Genomic DNA, 13,835 nt, shown 5'->3' on the forward strand with positions numbered 1-13,835 from the left:
GATGCATGTATGATGTATGGAGGAGTGGTCTAGAGCTCCAGGGCAGGGAATTTCAAAATGGCTATATAAGGGCAAGCACACATAATAAAAATACATTTTTATTTATTCCCCCAATTTCTGGTTCAGAAAACCGGGCTCAGGGTGGCGAACAACAAATTTAAAACACTTAATTGTGATACAACAAAAAACAGCTTAAAATACAGTATAAAAGCGTGAATAACAATAAATTCAAAGTTCAAAAATCAATTTAGGGGGAAATCCATCCAATAAACATTAGATGATCACTAGGGCTAGCTGGCTAAATTAGTCCTATTTGGGCCAGCGAGGAGGCCAGGGGAGAATTAGCTGTGGGATCCCAGAGCGAGTAATCTTCATAAAAAGGGGAGGGAGAGGGAAGGAAGAGGAATAAAGGATCAGGCTAAATTCAAATTGAAAGCCAGGTGAAATAGCTCTGTCTTACAGGCCCTGCAGAAGGAGGTTAAATCCTGCAAGGCCCTGGTCTCATGGTTTGGTCGTCCTCCTCTCTCCTGCATACGGGGGAGCACCCTGTTGCAACAGTTAATGAAGATCAGGCTTACTAGCTGCTTTGCTTCTCAATATTCTCTGGTTGGTCTCTGGTTGTTTTCTCCTATCGATAGAGAACCTACAAAATGACTCTATATGGGCTCTTGGGTGCGACATAAGGGAAAAAGAGCAGGTTTTTACCTATAACGTTAGCTTAGTGCTTCACACATGGTATGACTTTTATCAGACTTTCACCTCATTGTGTGGAGGTATTTTGGCCCAGTCTTCTTTACAAAGTCACTTCAGTTCATTGATGTTTGCTCATATGAAATGTGCGTTTTCAGTGCTAGCAAAATTGGGATCCTCTCTAACTATATTCCTATGAAGAGGAGACCCGAGGGTCCCAGCATGCCCAAAAGCCCTTCCTCCTCTTTGTAATATAAGGTATTACTCAGAGGTGAATGGAAAGCAATAATAAAATGCTCAAAGGAGCCCCTTTCTTTATAATTGGGTTCCAAAGCTCTGAAGTCTTTGCTTTGAAAGGGGGGAAGGGGAGGGGGTGAGCTGTCCATGTAGAAGCTCAAATTGTAAATTTTTGCAAAACTTTGTTGCCACTGTGGGCGAGTTTCACACATACACATCAAATCTTAAAAGATTCCTCCCCCTTTTTCCACAGCATGTGACAGAAGCAACCTCCATCTAAGGAAGATGGTAGTGAGAGGACCTGGCAGTGAGAGGACCGCTTTAGAGAGCCAAATAACAACACTTCAGAAGAAAAGGTTTCACACAGGTCACACTTCTTGCCAAAAGGTAGCGTGCATTTCAGCTTCTTCTAGTCTGTACTTAAATAATAACAACAGAAAGGGGGGGGGGACTCAGCAATAGTTTGGCTTCAAATGTGCACACACACTGCATGGCAATTCATGTTTTGTACTGATTTTAAACTTTAGAGGGGGGGGTTATTAACAGTTTTAATACTACAAAACAATCCCCTCCTCATCTCAAAGAGAAGATAAAGGGGGAGTCTAAAGTAAAATAAAAGACAAAGCAAAAACATGAATCTGTCAGCACAGCCCATCAGAAAGTATCAATATTCAAGTCCACAATGTTTAACACAGCCAGAAAGTTGTGCATATTGCTAGTTGTTTTCGTGTTTGCTTGCTTGCATAAACAATAAAAGAGTGTCAGTCTGCTACGAAAGAATCTTTATATTTTGTTCCTTATCCCAGGCATAGTTTATATGTTAATTTTTCCACGAAAGCGATTTGCAAAACTAGCATAGCACTCTTTAGGTCCTTCCAATATTGAGCAACAACTAGCTGGGCAGCTTCAAGAGGATCAGTTGTTAAAGGTTTGAAATGCAAACCCCCACTGTTCTTTTGAAAAATGTTTTCTGCATTCCTCGAGATTCCAATTGCTGCTGTCAAGTCATTTTAATAATTTCTGCAAAAGCTACAATCTAAAACTGACACTTTTTCACAAGTCCACTGAGCTTGACTTCTGAGTTCTTTTAACAATTGTTCCGCATTAGCATTGCTTTCTTCTTCGCCATATCCTCAACCTACCATTTTAAGCTGAGCAATTAAGACAAACTAATTCTCTCGGCCTAACAGCACTGCTGGGCACACAAATATGTGCTTTGCCAGCTTACCCTCATGCCATGGAGAGAGTTCAGAGAGTGTCCCCTGGGTATAAACAAAAGCAGCACTTGTAGCCGCCAAGTGTGCTCAGCTAAGTACACCCGTCAGCACAGTACATAACACACTTCAATAATGATTTGTTGCCCCAGGTTAAATGTGCCCGTGTGGGCAAGCAAGCACAGTGTAATGATTAGCCACCAGCCCTCATAAAGGTTACATTGGAGTGGCAAAGGAGCTCTAATGGGCATCTTAATATAGCTTTGCACTAAAGAGGTTAGCTACAGGTAACTTCCTAGCGTGGCATATTTGACTCTTCAGTTCACTCTTAGTTTTTCTCACATATGAAGTAGAGATAACACCTTTCCAAGGGTTCACTAATAAAATGATTATAGCCTGTGGAATGTGGAGATGAGAAAGGTCATACCCTTGGGGCTTCTAGGATGTAGCTCTGCTCACTTTTAACATCTAGCCTCTCCTGCGCTGCACCCTTTTCTGTGGCTGACCTACCCAAAATCCAAAAAGAAACTACCAACGTTCAAAGTTCCTCCTCCTTTCTCTAGTTAGTTAGTTAAAGCAGTTTACATAAAATTTTAGATAAACATTAAGATTACCTCAGACTAAGTGAATGACTCAGGCGGTGCAGGGGTCGGTGTGCATGAGGTGTGGAGGCAGAAAACAGTCCTCACTAGGACTGCTGCAAGCACACACTCTTCTTCAGCCATTAGCTCCCTCAGCACAGCAAGATATAAGCAGCTAAAAGATCCCAGTCTAAATAACATATAAGAGCTGGCAATTACCACAGCAGGAGAGCAACAGCAGAGCTGCTCCAGCGCAGCTGCTTTCTCATTAAAAGCAGAAAGTCATTTGCACTCAGGGACTCACAGCAGCAGCAACATCAACAAAGAGGCCAGGAATAAATGTCTCTTAGTTTTCCCTGTAAAGGGGGAAGGGTGAGTGTTGTCCAAGTGGTAAACAATGATTATTAGAGACTTTTTAAATGGTCTGGATGGAGCCCTCTGTTGTTGTTGGGTTTTCTCTCATACAAGAGGCTGTTCTTTGTGCTGGAACACTGATGAGCCACCAAGGAACCTTGGTTCCTTGTCCACACAGCATTGTAAAATGTTTGCAGGTGAATGGCAATGGCTGCAATCCCCCTTTTGACCTAGCCATACCTGCCCCACCCCAGATGTCATGCATGATATCGGGTGTAGGGTAGGTGGGTGTGGCTTGACCAAAATGGGTCAAATGAGGAGACCTTGTGGACCTAGTTAAGCCCACAAGCCAGATGTTCCCCACCCTGATATACTAGTTTCCCAACTTTGTTATAGTCATTACTGTGGGTGTTCAGTCCTAATCCCCACTACCTATCCAAGAACAACACTGCAGTGAAGGCTTGACTGGAATCTGCAGTGGGGTGAGTTCCATAAGTTACGCAGACAGCAAGGGTTTGTGGCAGCATCTTCTCTCTCCCTTCAACTTCAACTGCCGACCAGAAATGCCCAGAAGCAGTTCATCAGGTGGATGTCCTGAGCCCCAACATATCCAGAGTTATGGTAAGTCCTGATAGTGCACACAGTCCCAAGGGCAACACTAGAGAGTAGTCAGACTGTCCAAATGATAAAATACCAAAATACCAGTCCAGGTCCAATACAATGAGCAAGGTTCAAAGTCAATCCGCAACGTCAGATTTCCACCTCTACAGAAGATCCAGGTTTGGAACACCTGGGGTCAGTCCTGAAGTCCAGTGGAGTTCCCAAAACAGCCAAGCTGTGGTACATCAACGGAGAAAGTTGAGCAGACACAGAGTCTCTGGCTTGCTTCCAATCTTGATTGCTGCAAATGAGTTTGCTCCAGCTGAGCAGCTCTGCCTTGCCACTTGATGAAGCATGTGATCCTCACCTGCCCTGAGCTTAATCCAGCTGAGTGACCACTAAACTTCTTCAGACCTAACAGGCCCCATGATCTCTACTTGGTCCACTAGTGAGCTGGACTGTGTTCTCTTGCCTGCATCAGTCTCCTGGAGTGCATTTCCACTGTTCCTGATGTCTCAGAGACCCCTATGTTTTCAGAGTTGGGACCACCTCTACTTCTGGTGATGTTCCTCTCTCCCCTGAACTGTCAGTTGTTGCTGCTGCAACATCTTCTGATGCCCTGTGAGTACCTCCTAAGTCCCCAACCTGGCCTTCCACATCTTTAGCTTGTCTCAATGTGTACCAATCATGGCTACACCCTTCGCCAGGATCCTCTTCCCCTTCCTCAGTGTCCTGTCAGTTCATGACAGTGGCCCTGAGCATAGTCAGTAGGTGGGGAGTGATTGTATATGGATGAAGATGGTCCCCTAACAGTCCTTTAGTACAGGCCATGGACAAAATCTGGCTTGGGTGAAGAGTCTTTGTGTCACCAAGCACAACACAGCTGTCAGTACACAAGCCCCACACTGGCAAGTCTATGCAAACCCTGAAATGTCTGGAAACATCATCAGCTCAACATCAGGAGATCAAACAAGGGTCACACAGAAATGTTTACACTCATCGTGTTCATAAACATTGACATAGCCCCAGTATGATACTTCCAGAATTAAACATCTCCTTTGAAATGACAAGTTATAGCAGTGTTTTTCAACCTTTTTTGGGCAAAGGCACACTTGTTTCATGAAAAAAATCACGAGGCACACCACCATTAGAAAATGTTAAAAAATTTAACTCTGTGCCTATATTGACTATATATAAAGTAATTCTCTTGATTAGGAAACAAATAAACACAAAGAAAGTATTTTATAATTACTTTATTATGAAATAGTAAGTAAACGGAAATATGAAAAATTATAAAATACTTTATTCAGTGCGCAACCTGGAATAGGCATGGCACAAGTGATGGAATAGGCATGGCACAGGTGATGGAATAGGCATGGTATAGATGGTATAGGCATGGCACAGATGGTATAGGCATGGCACAGATGGTATAGGCTTGAGGAGGAGGAGGACTGACAGGAGGACTCACTTACCGGGCTGCTGCTGCTGCTGCACAGGGCTGGACTCACTCGTCTCTCTTCCGAGACCCGACCGTGACCGACTGGTTCCAGATGCCCTCCTCACCTCACGCTGCACCTGCGGCCTGGTCTGGATCCGGATGCGGTCTCTCTGCAGTGCCGACTCCCGCCAAGTCCTGGTCTCCGTCCGTCTCCTCCTGCTCCGGTCCTCCTGGTGACTCGAGTCGCAACGTCTTCTTCTCTCCGCTGCTGCACACATTGTGCTCGGGCGGGAAAGAAGTCGGAAGATGATGTCCTACTATGATAGGTCCAGGCTGGAGTCTGGACCAATCACAGCCCAGACATCAGAAAAGTGGAGGGTGTCCCCCTGAGGAGTGCCAATCGGCGCCCCTGCTGGCCAAGGGTGGGGTCAAAAACCCCACCCCACCCATACCCAGGACACAGTCCGGTGCCCGCCTAGTGGGCGAAAATTTGAAATTTATTTTTTTTAAATCTTTCAAATTTTTCAATTTTTCCCACGGCACACCAGGCAACATCTCGCAGCACACTAGTGTGCTGCGGAACAGTGGTTGAAAAACACTGAGTTATAGAGTTCTTCTGAACACATACAGAGTATCTTTCGCTCTCCTCTCAGCACCCTCCACATCTGGGGGCTACAAGGGTAGAACTTCCAGAGGAGGTGACCAGGTAGCCAAAGAATGACCCCTAACTTTTTAGAAATGAGTTAGCATGCGCACCTCATCCCTAGCAGACACTCAAGACCACTGAGTTTAAAAATAAAACTAAAGTACACGATAGCCATGAGAGCTACATCTTTTTAAAAATGCCCAACAGCCATGGAGAGTGTTCATTGCTGCTATAAAGTCATTTTGCCTGAGAACCTTGTCTATAATTCTTCCCAAGTTAGATAGTTCTGGATAGTAAACAGTTATGTTCCCCACCATTCCCCATGCACCTATTGTGAGGAGTTAATTTCAGCTTCTTCCTTAGAATCAAATTACAGAAGCCATTACCTTCTCTTTTTTTATGTGGGATGATGGTCCACAGTCTCTTTGAGGAGCAGAGTTGTTGCGTCTAACCCCCATCTCTCCCCAAGCCAAGCATAAAAGAGCTGTAAGGAGACAGCATGCATACAAAGAGCAAGCCTGACCCCTGCAGGGCAATTGTCGATAATATGATTTGCCAGGACTGCAGATAAGCTATTCACACAGTAAGAGAAATGCTTCCTCAATGCAGAAAGAGGAATCAGCATTTGGGGGACTTCATTCAGGATGACTGTCAGCACAAGGCAACTGCTGGCTGCCTTCTATCTCTTTGCAGCTTGTAGGTCTGAGATATACAGGCTCTGAACATGGATGTTTCATTTGGCTATCATAGCAGGCAGCACTAGCCTCAGAGGTTGACATTGTTGGGTACCTGTTGAAGCCCATACCCAACCAAGTGGCCCTACTGCTGACCCCCGATCTACCTTTCTCTGTGTTTGCTGCCCTCTCCAAATATGCAAGCAAAAGCATCTAGAAAGCAGTTTTTGCCTTGGCCTCTTTTTAGGGCAGTGGTGCTGATTTAGAATCAACCCAGAGAGAGAGGGCAAATGAATGGGCAGTGGTGACAGTGGCAAAGAGGTGGGCCTGTTGTTGTTGTTTAGTTGTTTTCGTGACCCCATGGACCAGAGCACGCCAGGCACTCCTGTCTTCCACTGCCTCCCGCAGTTTGGTCAGACTCATGTTTGTAGCTTCGAGAACACTGTCCAGCCATCTCGTCCTCTGTCGTCCCCTTCTTCTTGTGCCCTCCATCTTTCCCAACATCAGAGTCTTTTCCAGGGAGTCTTCTCTTCTCATGAGGTGGCCAAAGTATTGGAGCCTCAGCTTCAGGATTTGTCCTTCCAGTGAGCACTCAGGGCTGATTTCCTTAAGAATGGATACGTTTGATCTTCTTGCAGTCCATGGGACTCTCAAGAGTCTCCTCCAGCACCATAATTCAAAAGCATCAATTCTTCGGCGATCAGCCTTCTTTATGGTCCAGCTCTCACTTCCATACATCACTACTGGGAAAACAATGGCTTTAACTATATGGACCTTTGTTGGCAAGGTGATGTCTCTGCTTTTTAAGATGCTGTTGAGGTGGGCCTACCAAGAGCATTTTGGCCAATCCCATCACCACCCCTGAATTGGATGTGGAGGAGAAGCATAGGAGGCAAGAAAGTGAAAGGGGCAAAAAGTATAGGACCAATGGGTGGTATCCAGTGTTAGACCTACTCAGAGTAGACTCGTTGAAATTAATGGGTAGGTCTAACTTAAGTTCATTAATTACAATCGGTCTACTCTGAGGAAGATTTCGTTGGATATAACCCCATGGCAATCAGGATGTTGGAGACAGTGAAAGGATGACGTTTTGGGTGGAAGATGAACTGCAGCAGCATGGAAACAGTGCTGCATGTGATAATTACAGGGCAGAACAGAAAATGGTGCCTTATTGCATCCCAAAATGGCAAGCCCTGGGGAGTAGTACAGGAGGAAAGCCTACTCAGTAATAACCCATACAGTGGAGGGTAAGCTGAGGCTGAGATGGGAATGACTTGCCCAATCCTAGCAAGTTGGTGACAGAGACAACATTTGAACCAATAACTTCTGGAGTCATAGCTCAGCTTCTTAGCCATTATGATATACCATCCCTCATTAAAAATGAACATATCCTCTTTGGCTTTACCCAATGCATGTTTTGTTTATAATGCATTCCAGTCAAGTTGCTAATTCCTGGCATTTGACTCAGCATGGAGCGGGGGGGGGGGCGAATATACTTGTAAAAAGGGACCAGGTGATATCACCCTGTACTACATTGTTTCATGCTTCAGTCCTTGAGTTGTCTGAGGAGATTTATTGGTAGTTTCTGGATAGCTCACCTCTCTGCGCAAACTGTAAATGATGGGGTCTCTAAGAGGCATAAGAACTTAAGATGAACCTGCTGGATCAGGCCAGTGGCCCATCTAGTTGAGCATCCTGCTCCCGTGGTGGCCAACCAGATACCTGTGGGAAGCCTGCAAGCTGGGCATGAGCACAACAGCACTCTGTCCAACTATACTTCTCAGCAATTGGTCTTCAGAGGCATGATGCCTGTGACAGTGGAGATGGAATGCAGCCATTGTGACTAGTGGCTATTGATAGCCATGTCCTCCATGATTTTGTGTAATCCTCTTTTAAAGCCAAATGACCAGGAAGCTGTACACCGGCTCCCTCGGCCAATAAAGCAAGATGAGCGCCGCATCCCCAGAGTCGTCCGCGACTGGGCCTAATGGTCAGGGGTCCCTTTACCTTTAAGCCTTAGTTAGAAATAGCTGTCCTAAATAGTTGGGATTTTGAAACCCATGTAAAAATGCACAACATAGAGCCCTTGAGCACTGCAAGGGGAAAGAATTGTATATTGTGGGGGCCGCCACAGGAAAGGGCTTGTCTCTCATGCCTACCAACCAAGTTGACCCCATAGTCGACATGAGGACAATAGTCCTTTCTCGCTGTTTCTCAATCTGTGTTATTTAGAGCATACGCACCAGCTCCTAAGGGCCAAGCCACTCTTGACACCCCCCTTTTTTAGGAGGCCAGGCCCCTCAATGTTCAGAGGCTGTTCAGCTCCACCTCTTGGCTCCTTGTGGCATCAGGACACTGCACAATGTGAGGACGTTGAATCAGGCCTCCTCAGTCATCTTGGGAAGAGGGCTCCTCTTGAGAATGGGAAATGTTTATTATGTATTTACAAAAGTATTGTAAACAGGTTAATACACTGGCAGAATTTTAAGGAATTTAGAAATAATACAGGAAAGTTGAGGTAGAAAAAATAATTTGGAGTAGAAATGATATGCAGTTGAAAAAGAAATTTAAGGAACCAGGGGAGGGGAGTGAGGGAAGTCAAGGGATTCGGAGAATCCCATTTTTTGGATTTGATATCGCTTTTGTGTATATTTTTCTTTGTTTGTGGTTGTTGTGTTTGTTATTGTTTGTTTGTTTTTGTTATTTCTGTTGAAAATTTAATAAAAATATTATTTAAAAAGAGAAGATGACTCTTCTGATTCAGAGGCAAGCTGCCTCTGCTCTTAGAGGCAGTACATTTAGCCATAATGACTACTAACTACTGATAGTTTTATCTGCCTACATCTACGTAAACCTCACTGAGTTCAATGAGACTTACTTTTGAGTATGTGTGCATAGGATTGTGCTCCAAGTCTCTCTTGGTCCTCTGATCCCCTCACAAATCTGTGGGATTCTCACTTTGGACATGAGGGGGCAGTGTTAACTGTTGTATGACTCCACCGCTGGAGGAAATTCCTTTTAATACTGATATTGAGGAAGGAGTAGTTTGTTATCTTTTACTAATCCAAAGTTTTTATATGGCAAAACATAGAATGCCATTTTCTTTTCCAAAATAGCACCCGCCACACATGCTTTTCGTGCCAACCGGGTCAAATCTCAGAGGACTGGCCTTTGTAAGGATCATGGGGGTAATATCAGTCGAAACCGGGACGCTGTTGGCTCTCGTAGAAAATTAATATTATTGTGGTAGTTATGAATGCAGATTTAGGGGGTTGCTGCTGCTGCTTTGAGAGCTTCATAATAAGTTTTAATGTTCACTGAGGGGGCCATAAAACATAAGGATGAACATTTCCATATTTGAAAATGTCCTTGATTGGCAGTTTTATTATCTCTGAAAGGTGCATGGCTTTCAACACAATCAGCTTGTGGGTTTTGTTTTTGTTTTTTTACTTATTCTTTTTTTCCCCTTTTTCAAAAGCGAAAATGATTTTGCTGCTTAAGTCATGCACACAGCTAATTGTATTTTAATAAGTCTCTTAAAATCACTCTGCATTTCTTTTATATCCTAATATTAGATCAAGTGATTGCTGGGAGACACTAGAGGACACTGAAATTTATGAGGGTGAGAAAGAGAGCACTGTAATGAAGCTTTAGTGGCAAAAAACCCAGTGCCAAACTATTGATGCAATAGTGATACTTTGCAGCTTGGATCAAGACCCAAGTATGCCTCCAAGAGCTGACTCAAGCACTAACACACCTAATCCAACTCACATCTCTGACTCAGAAAATGGACACTCTCTAACACAGAAAATGGCTTCCTTCCCCCATATCTGGAATTGCCTCGTTTTCCGGCATGGAAAGACATTAAGGGTTTATTCCAGGCTTGCAGATAGCCACTAGTAACAACTAAGAATGTTAGTTCTTTCCAGCAGCTGAACAACAGGGGTGTTTTGTAAAGTGGAGGGGACTTTGTTTGTTTCAGGCAGATGGGTGCCAGAACATGGTAACATAATTTAGTTTCAAATAAGTTGCATCACTGCATATGCCCAGGTAGGATAGCAAAAGTATTTGTGGATTTATTTGAAAGGCTGGCATCTGTTGGCCAAGGGGACTGGGGACCTGGAATGCCTCCCTTTAGTGTCTCCCCCCACCCCACAAGCAAGCTGGTAATGTACGTGCATCTACCACCAAGCATATAGGATTCTGCTTTCAAACTGCATTGGAAAGCACCATTTGCTTGCCATTTCCCAACATATGCTGAGAGCTGAATCCTATGTGTGGGGGCAGCATATACATGGTCTGGGGGACTTCCGCACAGAGATTTCCCCAAAGCTGCCAGCTTCCCAACTGGGTCTGCTAATAGCTCCTTAACATTAGCTGCTGTTCCAAAGCAATTTTTTGCTATACTGTAGCCGGTTAATTTCTCACTTGGAAACTGGTTCCAATATGACTGGTTTATCTTCTAACTGTTTCTATCACTAGATACTGCTACTTCTTTTCCTCTTGTATAGGCTACTGGCATGAATGAATATTGTTGCCTGATACTGGATGGCTAAGCCTACTTTTGCCTGAGATATTATAAATATAGTGGGCCTGCTTATTCAGCATACATCCTGATTTGTTTGCACAAAGCTTACACAGTTGTTAGATTATGTCTGAGCTTTATTGAGCATTCATTCTGATTTGTTTACAGGGCAGTTATATGACAAAGAGCATTCATCATCTTGATTTGCTTGTGCCATGTTTACACATCTTCATTTGTTCATTAATCATTCGTTCATCCCACACTTTTAAGTGCATCTCCCCAACACTTTCCCTATTGCAAAAAAAAATCTAGTGGTTGGTTGTTGTTTTTTAAGCACTCTAATCCACTTCACTTTGCTTAAATCCCTCCTGCAAAATAGTGACAGTCTGGAGGCACTCGGGTCAGATCCACACCATTCATATAAAGCACTCGCACACCACTTTATCAGTTATGGCTTCCTCTAAAAGAAGCCTGGGAACTGTAGTTTGTTAAGGGTGCTGACCGCACAGAGCTACAATTCCCAGCATTCTTAACAAACTACAGTTCCTCCAAGGATTCTCCATATAAGAATGCTTGATACGTATTGTTTGGATGTGAACGCCTCAGTGCCATCTATGTGCAATGGCATTTACAGAATACAAGAAGACAGGGCCCTATCTTGAGAAGCTTACAATTTAACATTGTAACGACAGGAGAGAAAAATGAAGGCAGGAGTAAGCAGAGAATACCTGGTGGTTTCATTTGCTCACTTTGCTTTATTTCATGGTGAGTGCTAAAGGCTTCATGGAAAAGGTAGGTTTTGAGGAGGGACCTCTAGGAAGCAAGAGAGTGACATCACACAGGTGTTCTGCGAGGCCGTTCCAAGCATGCCAGTTATTCATATCCTGCTTGTGGACTTCCATCTGTCTGGCCACTGTTGAGAACAGAACAGGACAGCCTACGCATGAGGCAATATGAGGTGACCGCCTCAGGCAGCAGGATCCAGTGGAGCATCAGATCCCAATGTACCGGCTGATCTTTATTCCGCACTTGTTCCTAACATAGATCTTCACTCGTCACTTCTTCTCTGGTGAGATGGGAGCATCATTTTGTGGTTTGCCTCAGGTACCAAAATGTCTTGGGGCTGCCCTGGAACAGTGCTGCCATAGATGGACATTTGGTCTGATCCAGCATAACTCTTGGGTTACATCCATGCCATACATTGAAAGCACATTGGTCCCCCCAAAGAATCCTAGGAACTGTAGCTCTGAGGGGTAAATCACTGTTCAAGGATTCTTTGAGGGAAGCAATGCACTAGTCCCAGGTACAGGCAGGGATGTATCAGGGCATAAGTGTGGGGGTGGGGGCAGACATGTTGCTCTATGACCCCTGGGTCCTTGCAGTACACAGGCCCTTTGTCCAGCACCCCATTACCTGTCATAATGATGGGCAGTTATATTTCTGTGGCACTTTTCTAAACACATTTCCCAAGGCAGTTATATTCTCATACAGCTAGAAAGCCGTAGGCCTAATTTGATCATTTCATCTGGTGTCTGTGGCCTAGGTTGTCAGAAAGTCTCCTTGGGAGAAGCATGAACAAAGGCATATACATCTATATATAGAAATACATAGATGGATCCCAAATATATTTCCTTAGTTCCACAAAAAAACCAAGAGATGGAGATGTTCGGGAAAGGTCCCCTTTCTCAACAGCAGGCTCCTGGGAGGCACATGTTGCTTTCAAAGTTCTGTGTCGGAAGTAAATGTCCAGCTATTTAGCCCCTTTTTCATGTGGTTCCTTTAATCCCCCAGATTGGGTTACGGAGCCATTTTACAGTTTCAGTTTTACAAAGCAAAAACCTTCCTTTAATGTTGGCATTTTTGAAGAAAAAAGGCTTCAATCAAAACATGTGGGACTGGGTTCCCCCCCTCTCCTTTTTTACATTCGCCAGATGTGACATGTGGAAAGGGAAGGAGCTAAAATGTGGCGTCCAGGTCCTGCCTCAGTGACGAGATAGGAAAGGGGAAACTAACATAGGTTTTTGCAAAAGGTCCCCTGTTCATTCTTGGGCTGCAATCGGAGGCACACTTATTTGGGGGTGGGGGGAGCTGCCAATAACAGCCAGATTTCAGATTCAGAGGCCTGCATGATTGATTGCCCCTCCATATGGGCTGTAGCACATTGATAATAGAGCACAAGTTTTGCCTGCAAGGTTCAATCTCTAGCATCCCCAAGTAAGGCTGAGAAAGACCCCTTTCTGAAACTCTGGAAAACCACTGCCAGGCAGCATAGACAGCATGGAGCTAAAGGGATCCATAGTTTGACATGTAGTTCTAAGAACATCTGAATCTGGCTTCTGGATCAGGCCAAAGACCCATCTATTCCAGCATTTTATTCTCACAGTGGTCAAGCAGATGCCTGTGGGGAGCCCACAAGAAGGACTAGAGAAGAGTTCAGGCGGTAGAGCATAAAACTCTAAATTCCGTAGTTTATGCGCTGTGTTGAGGATTGCTTTCTTCTGCCTGTCCTGAATCTTTCAGCAGCTTCTTATGTTCCTATAGAGCCAAATGTTTTGCACTGTGAAATAGGCTAAACTTAACTTCTAGTTGGCTGTACCAGGGTCTGCCCATGTACCTGTTGTTTACAGTAGGCGCTGCCACCTCAACTCCAACGGCATCCCTTTGGGCACCCATTTGCTTTCTTCCTTATAGGTTGATGGCTACCAATCACACCAACCAGACAACTTTTTGATGACAGGAAAAACCTGCCAACCATTCCTAAATGTGGGTGGCCTGCCTCCCTAACCCCGACTCAGTGTCTCAGCAGAGCGTAGAGAGACATAACGATGCACAGTTGTGCACACTTCAGGCCTCCTGCAATGCAGGCTCTCCTTCCA

General features: G+C 44.5%; 1 protein-coding gene across 2 annotated transcripts in view; it reads left to right on the forward strand.

Annotated features, from left to right (window-relative positions):
- CASZ1 (castor zinc finger 1) overlaps positions 1-13,835 on the forward strand; it is a 438,974-nt gene that overhangs the window by 1,341 nt on the left and 423,798 nt on the right. For both annotated transcript variants that reach the window (XM_083453582.1, XM_083453581.1), the window contains exon 2: positions 1,181-1,314. The gene's annotated coding sequence lies outside the window, so the exon portion shown is untranslated. The remainder of the gene's footprint in view (positions 1-1,180; positions 1,315-13,835) is intronic.

Source organism: Podarcis tiliguerta (assembly GCF_965153285.1).
Source record: "Podarcis tiliguerta genome assembly, chromosome: 8".
Taxonomy (NCBI): Eukaryota; Metazoa; Chordata; class Lepidosauria; order Squamata; family Lacertidae; genus Podarcis; species Podarcis tiliguerta.